This window comes from Pteropus alecto, unplaced genomic scaffold, assembly GCF_000325575.1.
Source record: "Pteropus alecto unplaced genomic scaffold, ASM32557v1 scaffold21, whole genome shotgun sequence".
Classification (NCBI taxonomy): domain Eukaryota; kingdom Metazoa; phylum Chordata; class Mammalia; order Chiroptera; family Pteropodidae; genus Pteropus; species Pteropus alecto.
The window spans coordinates 29,433,381-29,446,967 of NW_006436282.1; positions in this window are offsets into that span (position 1 = coordinate 29,433,381).

Genomic DNA, 13,587 nt, shown 5'->3' on the forward strand with positions numbered 1-13,587 from the left:
TTCCCTGCCTCGGCGGGAAGGACCGCTCGGCGCTGAAGGGGACAACACGGTTGTGGGGCTGCGCCGTTAGCGTTGCCGGGGCGCGTAGCTCGGGGTGCGGCGGGGGGGAAGTTGGGGCGAAGGAGACCGCTCCGGGGGCGCGCAACACGGCCACCAGAGGGAAACGTCGCTTACCCAGTTATTAACTGCCCTGCCGGCGGGGTCACATGGCGTCACTTCGCGCGGATTTGCGGCGCCACAGCCTGGGGTGGGAGAGAAGCCTCCCAGGCAGCAGCGTACCCCTCCGGCTGGCAAACGGAAAGCGCGAGAAGTCCGAAAAAGTCACGGATTGCGAGAATTTTCCAGAAGGAAAAACCCACCTACTACGTTCATGTTTATTTATTTTTTCAAATTTATACACCCCCTCCGCCTTCCCTGCCTCCGTCTGGTGTATTTTGGAGTAGGGGAGGGGTTTAAAATACCGTTAAAGTCTTCACGGCGTGATTTGTTTTGGTTTTGTTTACTTGCTTTTCTTTCACATAACACAATAATTATTTATCGTGCCCTCGGATTATAGGAATAAGGGATATTGTTTTAGGAATAAAAAGCACAGTACGCTTTAGGATTTGGAACAACCTAGCCCTGGAGAAGGTTTGAGATGTATATTCTATTTCTTATTAAGAATTAAAACATTATATATCACATTAAAGGCTCTATTTGTCCTTCTGAAGTCCAACCATTAGTCAGTGAATTTAAATCTTTTTAACAAAATTAAAATCGTTTGCCATCTCAGCAGAGTACTAGATATTTCATTCCCATTATTATTTCTATGCAACTGTACCACAAATCTTAAATATTATTTGGAAATATGACTCAGTCTTAATAATGCTGTCAGGAAACCAGCGGAGTATATGCATTTTCGTTTCACTCATAGAGAATTTGTAGTTGGCTAATTTCCTCACTGACCAGAAAAAATTAACCTTAGCATAGCTGCTGGATTTTTAAACCACTATCCTTCTACTGCTGAATGTGGCTTAAAAGATCAGAAAACTAAGTCACAATAACTTTATAGCAATATTATTTATTTTCTGAACATATATTTATTTTTCACGGTGGGGAGAGGCAGAGTATAAGATTTGGAGGAAGTCATGGTGATTTTCCATGTGTTCATGTTTAGGCCAACCAGACTCTATATCCTTCTTGTCATTCCAAGAAAATAAGTCTCTTTATGTCCAAACACTCTCTCATGGAGAATGTGTTCGGATTATAGAAGCAAATCCGGGTTAATACATCTACCCCATACCAAACATTATTTGGAAAATAAACAAAACTTTCCAGGTATTAGATCCTCAGAGGTTAGTCACCTCCAGCTTTAAATTTTATGCCTAACTGGGTATGCTCCATGTTTATCACAAGGGTTTAGCTTTATCTGCACATTCAATATAAACATGTGATTAATATGTCATGAACATGACCTGACTTCAAGGTCATCTGCTGGTAGAACAGTTTCCAATAAAGGAAAAGGGCATCCATTTTAAGCAAGGGAAGTTCTGAATTAATTTAGCAAAGCATTTCAATTGCTTTTAAGAGGAGCTTGATCACTGTAAGTGCAAAAATATAATACAAATAAGTTTAAAAATGTGAAAAATAAAGTGCATGTAAAGCTTTTACAGCCTAGATGAACCATCAAACGCTTTAAATAGAAAGTTATAGCATTTAAGCAACAAGAGAAAAGGAAGGAAGGAAGGAAGGAAGGGGAAAAGGGAGGGAGGGAGGACTAGAGAGGGATTTGTTCTATTTTTTATGAAGCCTGATAGATATTCGATTTTCAGTTTTGCCAATGTAGACCAAAAATTTTATCTTAAATACCATCTGTTACATCATCTCAAAGACTGTAAAGACTGCTGGTAAACATATTTGCATTATCTCCTTTAGAACATTTGCCTCATTTAAGACAAAATGTCTCTACATCAACAATTTGAAGTGATAAGAACATTTAATTAAAAAGTAAATATATCCAGTATATCGAATGATATAGTTTTAGGACTAAGTCTCATTATTTTAAACAAATCCCTGTAAAACACTGTGTTCTTGTATGAGATCGGAGGTAACTTGTCGAGAAAGAGAAGTTGTATGTATCATATATAGGACCTTGCCCATTCCTCCCTCCCTAAGGTGATCACTGATGCCTCATTCTAGAAAGATTTCTCCAAAAACACCTATTTATAAACGAATGCTGCCCAAATAAAACCCTACCATCTGATTTTTTGTTGTTTTTTTGCTCTTCGAATGAACTTTTGGTCGTTTTTTTCTTTTTAAAAATTTAAATATCATTGTCACCACAGCTATTTCCCTTACGATGCACGCTAGAAAGGCTCGCCTGCAGATGCCCCTTCCTCAGGCATAACTAAATCTGTTCGCGTTTATTCCATTTGCCCGCCTTTGGTATTCTACTTAGATTGCACTTTATTTGTTTATTTATTTTGTATATAAAAACTTGTTTAAATTCGTTTTTCAAACACTGCTCCCTTGTGATACCTGCAGACTGTTACCTGACCTTTTAGACCCACCCCTTATCCAACAAGAACTAATATGGGGAGGTGGGTGTCTAAGTTCTGTGAAGACAGACCATCGTTCCTTTATCCTGAGAGGGCCTTGGGGCATCTGTGTATCTCGAACTCGATGAGGATACCGCATTTCACCCCGGGAGGCTCACGATAAAGTGACATTGCATATTGCATTATCATGATCTGTTCTAAACTGGGGCTTAGGTGCCCAATGTAAAATGTAAACTTTAAAATTTTTTGTAAATAACTGGAAGACGTGAAATTAGGTATTTTGTTTAGAAATAACCTTCAGAATAAAACCATCTAAGGAACTGGAAGATATCCGTACGGATCCAGAGACGTAAGCTCCCATTCTTCACCTCTCGTGCAGGCATCTCGCGGGAACAGCTGAGCGGTGCGTGCTTTGCCATCCACACAGAGAGGCGCATCCTACTCTGTCCTTAACACGTTTTGGGAGAAGCTCACAAGTGCATGGGAGACAATATTTCAGGGTATCGAGGACAAATTTCACCTATGACCTCACGTCTGGATTATTTTTCCTCACTTGGGGAAATAAAAATAATATTACAGAGTCTTTAAATATGGAACCAATTTACAAAATCCACACAAAAACTCTATTTCAATGGAAGAAAATAAGAATCCAGGAAAAAGTCACTACTAACTCACATCAACTAAAGACAAGCTTTGAATTTAATAATACATTTTTTGTTTTTAACTGCGATTGGAATATGAGATGATATTAGTTTCAGATGTGCAACATAGTGATTAGACATTATATAACTTACCAAGTGATCCCCCTGATAAATCCAGCACCCGCCTGACGCCAAGTACCATTGACTACACTCCTATGCTAGACATTACATCCCGTGACTATCTTGTAACTACCAATTTATACTTCTCAATCCCCTCCCCGCTTTCGCTTAATCCTCTACCCCCTCCCATCAGGTGACCATCAAAATGTTCTCTGTATCTATGAGTTTGTTTCTTTTCTTCTTTAGATTCCAACTGTAAGTGAACTTTCTCTGTCTGACCTACTCCACTCAGCACAATGCCCTCCAGGTCCACCCATGTGGTCTCAGTTGGCAAGTTTTACTCTTTTTTATGGCTGAGAAATATTCCATTGTATATATGTATCATCTCTTCTTTAATCATTCACCCATCAAGGGACAACCAGGCTACCTCCATTTCTTGACTATTGTAAACAATGCTGCAATGAATATATGGATGCACATGTCCCTTCGAAGTAGTGTTTTGGTTTTTTTTCCGATAAATATCCAGAAGTGGGATAATGGATCCTTCTTTGTGTCTTGTTAAAACCTTTGTTTTAAAGTCTATTTTGTTTTATTTGTTTCCACTTTCATGAAACATCTTTTCCCATCTCTTTACTTACAGTCTCTCTGTGTCTTTCGATCTGCAGTGAGTCTCTTGTAGGCAGCGTATGTAAGGGTCTTGTTTGCTTATCTATTCCGCCGCTCTATCTTTTGATTGGAGCATTTATCCCATTTACATTGAAAGTAATTGTTGATAGATATGTAGTTGTTGCCATTTTATTACTTGCCTTTTTCATCTTTTTTTCTTTTTTCTTCTTGAAGAAGTCCCTCCAACATTTCCTGTAATACAGGCTTGGTGGTGATGAATTCCATTAGCTTTTTCTTGTCTGGGGAGCTCTTTATCTGTCCTTCGATTCTAAATGATAGCCTTGCTTGGTAGTAACCTTGGTTGTAGTTCCTGCTTTTCATCAACTTGAATGTTTCATGTCAATCCCTCTGGCCTGCAAAGTTTCTGTTGAGAAATCAGCTGACAGTCTTATGAGAGTTCTCCTTGTAGGGAACTAGATGCTTTTCTCTTGCTGCTTTTAAGATTCTCTCTTTGGATTTAAACTTTGGCATTTTAATGACGATGTGTCTTGGTGTGGGCCTCTTTGGGTTCATTTTGTTTGGGCCTCTCTGTGCTTCCTGGGCTTGTGTGTCTATTTCTTTCATCAGGTTAGGGAAGTTTTCTGTCATTATTTCTTGATATAGGTTTTCAATTCCTTGCTCTCTGTCTTCCCCTTCTGGTACCCCTATGATGTGAATGTTGGTTCGCTTGATGTTGTCTCAGAGGCCCCTTAAACTATCCTCATTTTTTGGATTATTTTGTTCTTGTTGCTGTTCTGATTGAGTGTTTTCTGCTGCCTTATCTTCTAAATCCCTGATTTGATCCTCTGCTTCATCTAATCTCCTGTTGATCCCTCTTAAGGTGTTCTTCATTTCAGTTATTGTATTCTTCATTTCTGACTGGTTCTTTTTTATGTTTTCTATCTTCACTTTTATGCTTTCCACCTCTTTGTTAAAGCTCTCACTGAGTTCATCTACTCTTCCCCTAAGTTCATTGAGCATCCTTATCACCAGCGTAGATCGCTCGTCTCCATTTTGTTGAGTTCTTTTTCTGCAGCTTTGTTCTGTTCTTCCATTTGGGACATGTTGCTTTGTCTCCCCATTTTGGCTGCCTCCCTGTGTTTGTTTCTGTGTATTAGGTAGAGCTGCTATGTCTCCCAGTCTTAGTAGAGTGGCTTTATGTAGTAGGTGTCCATCCAGTAGCACAGTTGTCCCTGGTCACATGAGCCGGGTGCTCCAGGTGTGTCCCATGTGTGGGCTGTGTGTGCCCTCCTGTTGTGGTTGAGCCTTGGTTGCTGTTTGCTTGTCAATGGGACGGATTAACACTCAGGCTGATTGGCTGTGAGGACTGGCAGTGGAGCAGCTGCTGGCAGTGGCTGACCCCACGGAGCAGGACTTGCTTTAGCAGGGCTCTGGTGCCCTCCCTGTCTGCCCTGCGGGTGTGTCGACATCAGATGTGGCCCTCGGTGGTGCTCTGGCTCAGACCGAATCTGGCCACTGGAGGTGCAGGCTGGGGCCTCCTGGGAGAGACCTTGCCGTAGGCCAAGTTCAGCTGTGGCCTGTGCCCTACCCAGGGCCATCTGGCATGAGCCACCAAGCAATCTGCAGATGGCGGCCACCTGCACTGGGCTTAGAAGGGCCTTGAGAGGCCAAGCTGCTGCTAGTGCCGGGCTTGGGGCTGCTTAGTAAGAGGTACAGGACACACTGAGGCCAGATGCTGCTTGTTTGGGGTTTGTAGACCTTTGTGAGATTTTTAGGAGAGTCCATAGCATGAGCCTAAATGGGTGTTTGTGAGGAAAAGCTACCGGAAGTGCTTGGGTGGTCTGGAAGTTGAGAGGGGCGGGCTCTCAGGGAATCACCCAGGCAGGGCGAGCAGCATCCGCCAAGTTGGTGGAGACTCAGATATGGCGGCACCTGCATCTGCACATCAGGCTGGGGAGGGCTCAACAAGGGGACAACGGCCTCTGTCTGCACTTCTGTCTGGGAGAAAGCTGCCCTCCAGCCCTCACCCTGATGCCAGACAACTCAGTCCCTCCCCGTGTGTCCCTGGCACCGTTCGAGCAGCTGTAGCCATGCTGGAGCTCGGTTGTCAGCAGTGAGTCCATGCAGGGGCCCCTAAAGAGGCAGCCCTCCGTCCCCCTGGCCACAGTCCCCACTGGGTTTCACAGGCAGAGCTTGTGGGGACTTCTCTTCCTAGCACTGGAGCCTGGTGTGGGGCCAGGACCCCTCACTCCTCTGGGGGCTCCAGTAGTCGAGACCTCCCTCCCAATGTGGGACCAGCCTGTTCTGCGTCTCTGCCTGTCCTACCCATCTCGAGGTGGCCTTTTCTGTGTCCTCAGTTGTAGGACTTTTGTTCAGCTAGACTTCAGATGATTGTCGATGATGGTTGTTCTGTAGGTTAGTTGTAATTTAGACGTGGTTGCGAGAGGAGGCGAGCACAGCATCTACCTGTCGGCCACCTTGACTGAGAGCCTCAAAACGAGCTTTTACATTTTGTTTTCCCCTGAATTATAGAAGCCAATGCCTTGGTTGTGCTGGATTTACCTGTATTCTCCACATGTCACATTTTCAAAGATATGATAGAGTCAGGGACAAGATTCTGACAGAAGAAACAACATGAATAATAATATCTCTTTCTATAAATGTACACAGCATGTCTTCTGACAATAAGTGAATTTCAGAACTAGAATGGAGCTCGGTAGGCAATTAACCCAACTACTCATTCTGTATCTGAGGGACCAGTGGCTGCTAGTGATAACTAGTCACTTGTGTCATGAAAACAAATCAAGGCTTTATTTCTTCAAGATCTTAAAATCTAAATTGCTTAAACCGTAGGGTGGAGGATTAAATATTTTAAGGTGAGCAAATGAAACTTTTCATGCTCTTGGTTCTACTAGTTATACTGAAAAAATAATCATTGAAAACAGTTAATTGCACCCAAACTCTTTGCTAGACACTAAAAAGCAAGTCACCTGAAACTCCACACTCAAAGGTTAGCCTTTGTATCTTGTCCACACAACTGGCTGTCTCATATCTTGGGTCTTATAAAGTAATTCAGAGAGAGAGTAACTGGTGGTCACTGGAAGTGGTCGAGCCTGCATGGACTCCACCTGCCTGTTATAAGGCTACCGTTCATCTCAATCTTCTAGATGTCATTTCTCCTTTAATCTTCTCCTTTTATGGGTGACTAAAATGTAAATTACTTAGATCTAGCTCAAATTCCATGGAATGCTATGTAACTCTGTAATTAAAGTTTAGGAAGTTAGAACTCAAATTATTCATGAGGTCACGTTATGTCATTTTACGACTCTGATGTCCGGCCTAGCGGTGACCTCTGGATATGGCAAAGGAGGCTTTGCATTTTCTGTATCAGTTAATATCACGATCTGCTGAGATGCTCTCTACAATACGGTGGACCCTACATCCAGTTTTCTCTCTAATGAGAGATTAGATGGGCTTGTGATTAAGTTGTAAGTTGTGCCTGTTAATTTTTTCATTAGCAGAAGAATTCCTCTGAATACAGCTAGAAGCCACAGAATGAGAAAAGCTGAGTGTATTGTGGCCGAATCTATGACCTCGGAAAAGTTCATTTTTGCTTCGAAATTATGCTGCAGTTAAAACTCAGGATTTGTGATATTTATTAATTTCGATATATGCTTTTTTCATTAAAAATTCTGTGGGTTTGGACATGAATAACTACCTTCTATATCTATTTTTTTTTTTTTTGGTGTGCAACGAATAATTATTTGGGGAAAGAAAACCAAAAAACACAAAAAATGCTGCAATTTTGAATAGAGTCTATAATTTCTAAGCTTGTCCCTGGTTCTTTGCCTATATTTGCAATTTGAATGGAAATAAGTAATAACTTATAATAATGCTGTTGAAAATCTTTCAAGAAACAAAGACATTTATAAACATTTAACTAGCTTTACATTTTTAAGTATACATGTTTCCCAATTAGAAGCATTTTAAGTATATGTGTTTCTTGATTATTGAGTCTTATGGACTGGGTTTAAGCTTTCCTTTGGCATTTATTGACTCTTTGTGCTTAAGCAAGTGATTTATCCTCCCAAGGTAAGTCGTGAGGACAATGTTAAGTATACAGTAAGTGCTCAAAAAAAGCTAAATATTATCTTTATTGTCATTTATCTCTATTTCTGAGGTTTTATAAATACAGACTGAATGAATGTTAAACCTTATGATAATCTTCTAGGAGGAATGTATGGACTCCTCCAGAAGCGAATGGTGGCGAATTACAATAATTTTTATTGGAATTATAAAGAACTGATATGTGAGGACCTTGAGGCTGTATTCATGAGATGTTTTAGAAGAGGTGCAAGGTAACAGTCAGAGTTCCAGAACTGAGTTAGCCATGTTCTTGTGTGGAGTCATATTGGGTAAAGTATGTATGGACGGCCCACCTGACCCCACATAAAATAAGCCAGGTATGTTAATAACTGATTGTTAAGTAATTCTGTATGAAAATAAACTCAGTTGGAGTTGGAGTTGGTCCAAGTGCAGGAGGAAGGCCTCAGTGACTGCCCTCATAAGAACTTGGTATATTCCCTGGCCCAGACCCCCAGGCCTTTTAAGGAAACATCACACAGGTTTTACTTTGGTTAAAAATGTAGCGACGTCACTGTCATAGTCTCGGTTCACGTTGGTTGTCTCACCGTAATTATTAACAGCACATACTTTAGCCTTCAAACACAGCCCTCTTGGAATGACAAATGATAGGACCACCCTTGTTAAAGAGAAAGATGAGACCCTTACATCAGTACCAAGTTCAGGGTCATGACTAGGTAACTTGCAAGGTACAAGAGGGAGAACTATTTGAGACTCCTGTGAATGGCCAGGATTTAGTCGCGAGGTTGTTAGAGGTTGGATGAAAGAAAATTTTGATCCCAAGTCAGAGTGTTCTAAGCTCAGGGAGTAGGAGTCAGACTACATTCTCTTTGGAGAGGCTCACGGGCCCCGTGGGAGTAGTTCTAATGGCTGGACTGAATCATCAATTAGGCTTCGGGGTTGCTAAGAGCGAGCAAAAAGGCATTTGATTCAAGGAAACATGAGTACAGGAAACTTTACTTTGGAAAAATGCTTCGCAATTTAAAAGGAGGGAAAGAAAAAAGATAAAAGAGGTCTTTAGAATTTCCAGGACTTGTTCCGTATTTAAAGGGCTTGACTATGAAAGGTGCGTTCACTACTCCATTGGAAGGTAAGTGTGTGTGTGTGTGGGGGTGGGTGTGAGCGCATGCGCGCGTGTGCCTGCAGGACTGAAGTTAATTATTTAGAGGGGGTAGGTTTATCAGTAAGAATTAAATTCTGCTCAGAGTGATAAAAACTTCTAAATAATGATACCTGAAGCAAGGCTGAACTTCATCTCTCTGTCATGTAACCAGTACCTGGAGGTCTTCGTCAGGTCTTCCGCTCTTGGAAGCCTCAGAAAAGCAGAGCGCACTAGTCCTCATGGTATGATACGGCCACAGCTACGTTCCAGACAGAAGCATAGAGAGAAAGAAAGGACAGACGAAGACAAAGATAGATGAAGAACTCGTGACAGCGATGCTCATTCCTCCCGATCTGGTGTTCAGTTTTTCTCATTTTCTATAGTTCACTCCACACAGACTCAGTTTGAGTCACATGATTCTCCCAGACTGTTTTCATGGGCCAAATTTAGAATACTTCTAAGCTAGCTCTGTCTCCCACTTATAATACATTTTTTCCACGAGAGCTTCTATAACATGCAGTCAGCTCCAGTGCAACCAAGTCATCCGTTTGCATGGTCTCCCTTCATTGCACGCACAAAAAATCACCTATAATAGACCTGGTCTCATTTGCCACCTTATCCAATGTAATCCAAATTTTGCCGACAGAAATGGTCTGAAATTTATTTCATCAAGGTGGCTGAAAACTCTCTTGCAAAATAAAACCAACGTTCATTTTTCATACCTTGTCTAATCTGACCTCTCGACGTCATATCCTGATGGCTACCCCTCGCTTCTCAAACGTGTCTTTTCCTTTCTTGTCTGAACAGAACATCCTTCTGAATTTTCACTCACCTGTTCCCTTGGCCGTCTTCAGTATCTTTTTCACAAGGCCTCTTTTTCTACCTTCCACTGAGTATCGATATTATCAAAAACTCTGTTCTATGTCGCATTCTATTTGCTCTCTACCCAATCCCTAACAATCTCAGCAACTTCAATTTTAATTACATTATTGATATCCCAGGCCTGCATCTCTAATTTAAAAGTTTTCTCCTGAGATCTCGGACCATTTGACTGTTGAAAATATCCACTTTAATATCCCCAGGCACACCACACTCAGCGCGTCCAGGACTTAGCTTCTGATCCCCCGAAATCCATACTTAGTTTGCTGTCCCTAACTCAGCAATGGCACTGTATTGTGAATCATTATGCAATTAAGAGAGCCACAAGTCATCTCGCTTTCTCCTTTTATTCCCCACCCCTCCACTCCCTCCGTCCAGCGAGTCAGCAAGTACTGTTGAGCTCTATCTGTTATGGTTACTTCAGGTTCCGTTCTCAGCCTCAGGATGCCGCGACTTCTTCCCTGGATTTCTTCGTGACGTCTGAGTGCGGTTGTTTCTCTTCACTCACGCATTGCTCTAAGTCATAAGGATTTTTCAGAACCGCGGATCGGATGTTATCCCTACTTCAATGTCGTCTTTAGAATAATTGCTACCATGGTTTGAGATGACTTTCAGGACCATGCCCCCTATGCACCTCTTCAGCTTTATCTCTTGCCACTGGTGCATTTGAATGTTATGTTTTTTTATACTCTGTAAAGAACCATGCTTTGTCAGCGCAGATTGTTCTCCCTCTGAATGACATCTCCCTTACCCCGCCCCTCTTATGTCTAGCCACGCCCCCCATGACCCTAAATTAACATGAAGATAATATTAGCGCATCCCTTTAGGAAACCTTCCGTGATCATTTTATCCTAGAATACACTTATTCTATGATTCCAGATCATCCCGTATTTCTCTTATAAAGCTTATCATAGTGTTTGGCAATTGCTTACTTAAACTTCTGTCTTTTCTGACAGACTATTAACTTTCTATGTGTAGAATTTGAGTTATTTTGCTCAATATTTTTTCTTTGGTGCCTAGCTCAGTGAATGTAAATTAAAAAATTATTATATATGTATATATAATAATTACATATAAAAATTATAATTATATATAAAAATATATAAATTATTTATATATATAAAAATATTTTGTGTGTGTGTGTGTGTGTGTGTGTGTTTGCGCAATACCTGGACCATTGCTGAGATAAATAATTGTTTGCTTAATGTAAAGCTGGTCTAAATTTATTATTCCTACTTAAGGAGATTTTAGAAAATGTGTCAACATCAGTGATTAAAAATTCATAAAGAGACAAAGGCACAAAGACAACTCAACAGAGGATAAAATAGTATTTTCAACAGATGGTACTTTAGTAATTAGTCCTCCGTATGTAAAATAATGAAGCTAGACATACGCATTATATGTTTCACAAAAATTTATCTCAAAAAGGATAAGAGACATAAATGTAAAATACAAAACTATTAAACGTCTAGAAGAAAACATACAGGAAAATCAGCGTGACCTGGGGGTTCGTGATAATTTTTAGATACAATGCTGAAAACGCAGCCCATGATAAAAACTAGTTAAGTTGGACTTTAGTAAAATTCAAGCTGTTTTCCCTGGAAAGGCATTGTTAAGAGAATGGATAGACAAAATGAAGACTTTGAAAAAATATTTGAAAAACACATAGTTGATGAAGGACTTGTATCTTGAACACAAAAAGAACTCTTAAATCTCAGCAATAATAAACAACCTAATTAAAATACAGCAGAGGATCAGAACAGACACCTCATCAGAGGTCAGGCTATCTATCCAAAAATATCAGCAAAGAGCACATGCAGATTGCAACTAAGCATGGGAAAAGACACTCGGCTTCTTCGTCACCAGTGAAATGCAAACTAAAATTATCACGAGATCCCACTATCCCTGTCAGAACGACTAAAGCCCCAAAATCTCAGAATACCAGCTGCTGGTGAAGAGCAGTGACAACTGTCATTCACGGCCGCTGGGAATGCAGCATGGTCCAGCCGCTTGAGAAGACAACTCGGCAACTCTTTATAACGCCAAACATTGTCTTACTATATAGTCCAGCAATTACGCCGCAAAAACCAGCATGCAGAAATGCTTCCAGAAGCTTCATTCATAATTGCTGGGAGCGGTGAAGACAGCTTGCAGTAGGTGAATGCATGAACATGCTGGAACATCCCCATAATGTGATACCCTTCCGCAGTGGAAGGAGTTAACTCTCAGTTCAACATGGATAAATCTTAAATGCACATCACTGAATGAAACCAATCAGTCTGAAAAAGCTGCATTTAGGATGCTTCTGGTTCTATGACATTCTGTGAACAGAACAGTGGTCGCCACAGACTAAAAGCAGGTGGGCGGGCTGAATGGGTAACATTAGGTAAAATGCCATTTTCGTCATACCTCACACATAGTCATACATATATTTTTTAGGGTGGAGAAACTATTCCGCATGGTATCGTAATGGTGGATACATAATATTATGACCGGGTGTTTGTTAAATATGTGTACATTTGCCAAAATCCATGAATTATAATGAAGATTGTATATCTTTCTATATGTAATAAATATACATCGTGTATTTATTTTAAAAAGCGACACGTATTTATATTTTAGGAAGTTAGGAACTGATTGCTTGGACTGAGCCATTCTTTAATTCTATTAAGTTAAATCTGTTATTTTTAGAGAATTTGGTATTGATTGCCAGGTACTTATTTTCAGCCTTTGTCTCTGAGATGATTTTGATCGCCCCTAAACATGAAACCATCACACAGGTTTGTAGGGCTTCACTCATAGTCCTATCAGCTCGTTCTACCTCATGATCCCATAAACTCAACTTAAGAGTTTTGTAAATTCGATTTAGAAAAACAATGATTCTTCAAAGGAGTTTTTACAGCTATTTTTGCTGACATTCTCATGCATAATAGACCAAATGGGAATTGTAAAAAAAATTACTTAAGCTCCATAAAAAAGGGAAAGAAAAGAAAGGCACTGTTTTCTAGAAAGTGTGAAGTACGTTAAGGAACCAGGACCACAAGAAGGACAGGGAGAAACTGAGACAATATTAATGGTCATTCTGGAGCAAATGAGCACGCCGGATCTCACTGAGAATGTGCACATTTCACTCTCAGTGTTCTGTGCCTTAATCATTTTGAAACGGGAGGTGAAATACTCACATCTTTAGACACTTACATATAGTCCCAGCTGTTCTCGAAAATGATCATCCATCCTTCTCTCTCCACCTTACTTCACAGATCGGAAAAGTACCCAGATGGTGACCAGTGTTCTCTCTAATGAGGGCAAAACAGTGGCAGAAAATGACCCAAGGTTATTCCATCAAACATATTCCTTGTCATAATAATAGAATACAAATTAATTTTGATATCTTAATTGCTGCAAAGATCTTCACGTTTTTCTGCGACAATAAACTAGAGGTTTTGATAGCAGCTGAGACTGTACATTTATATTTAAATACATATATTTAAATGACTCAGAATAGGTGTGATCAAGTGCTTGATCCTTTATTTTTATATTTCTTCAATGAACATTATCC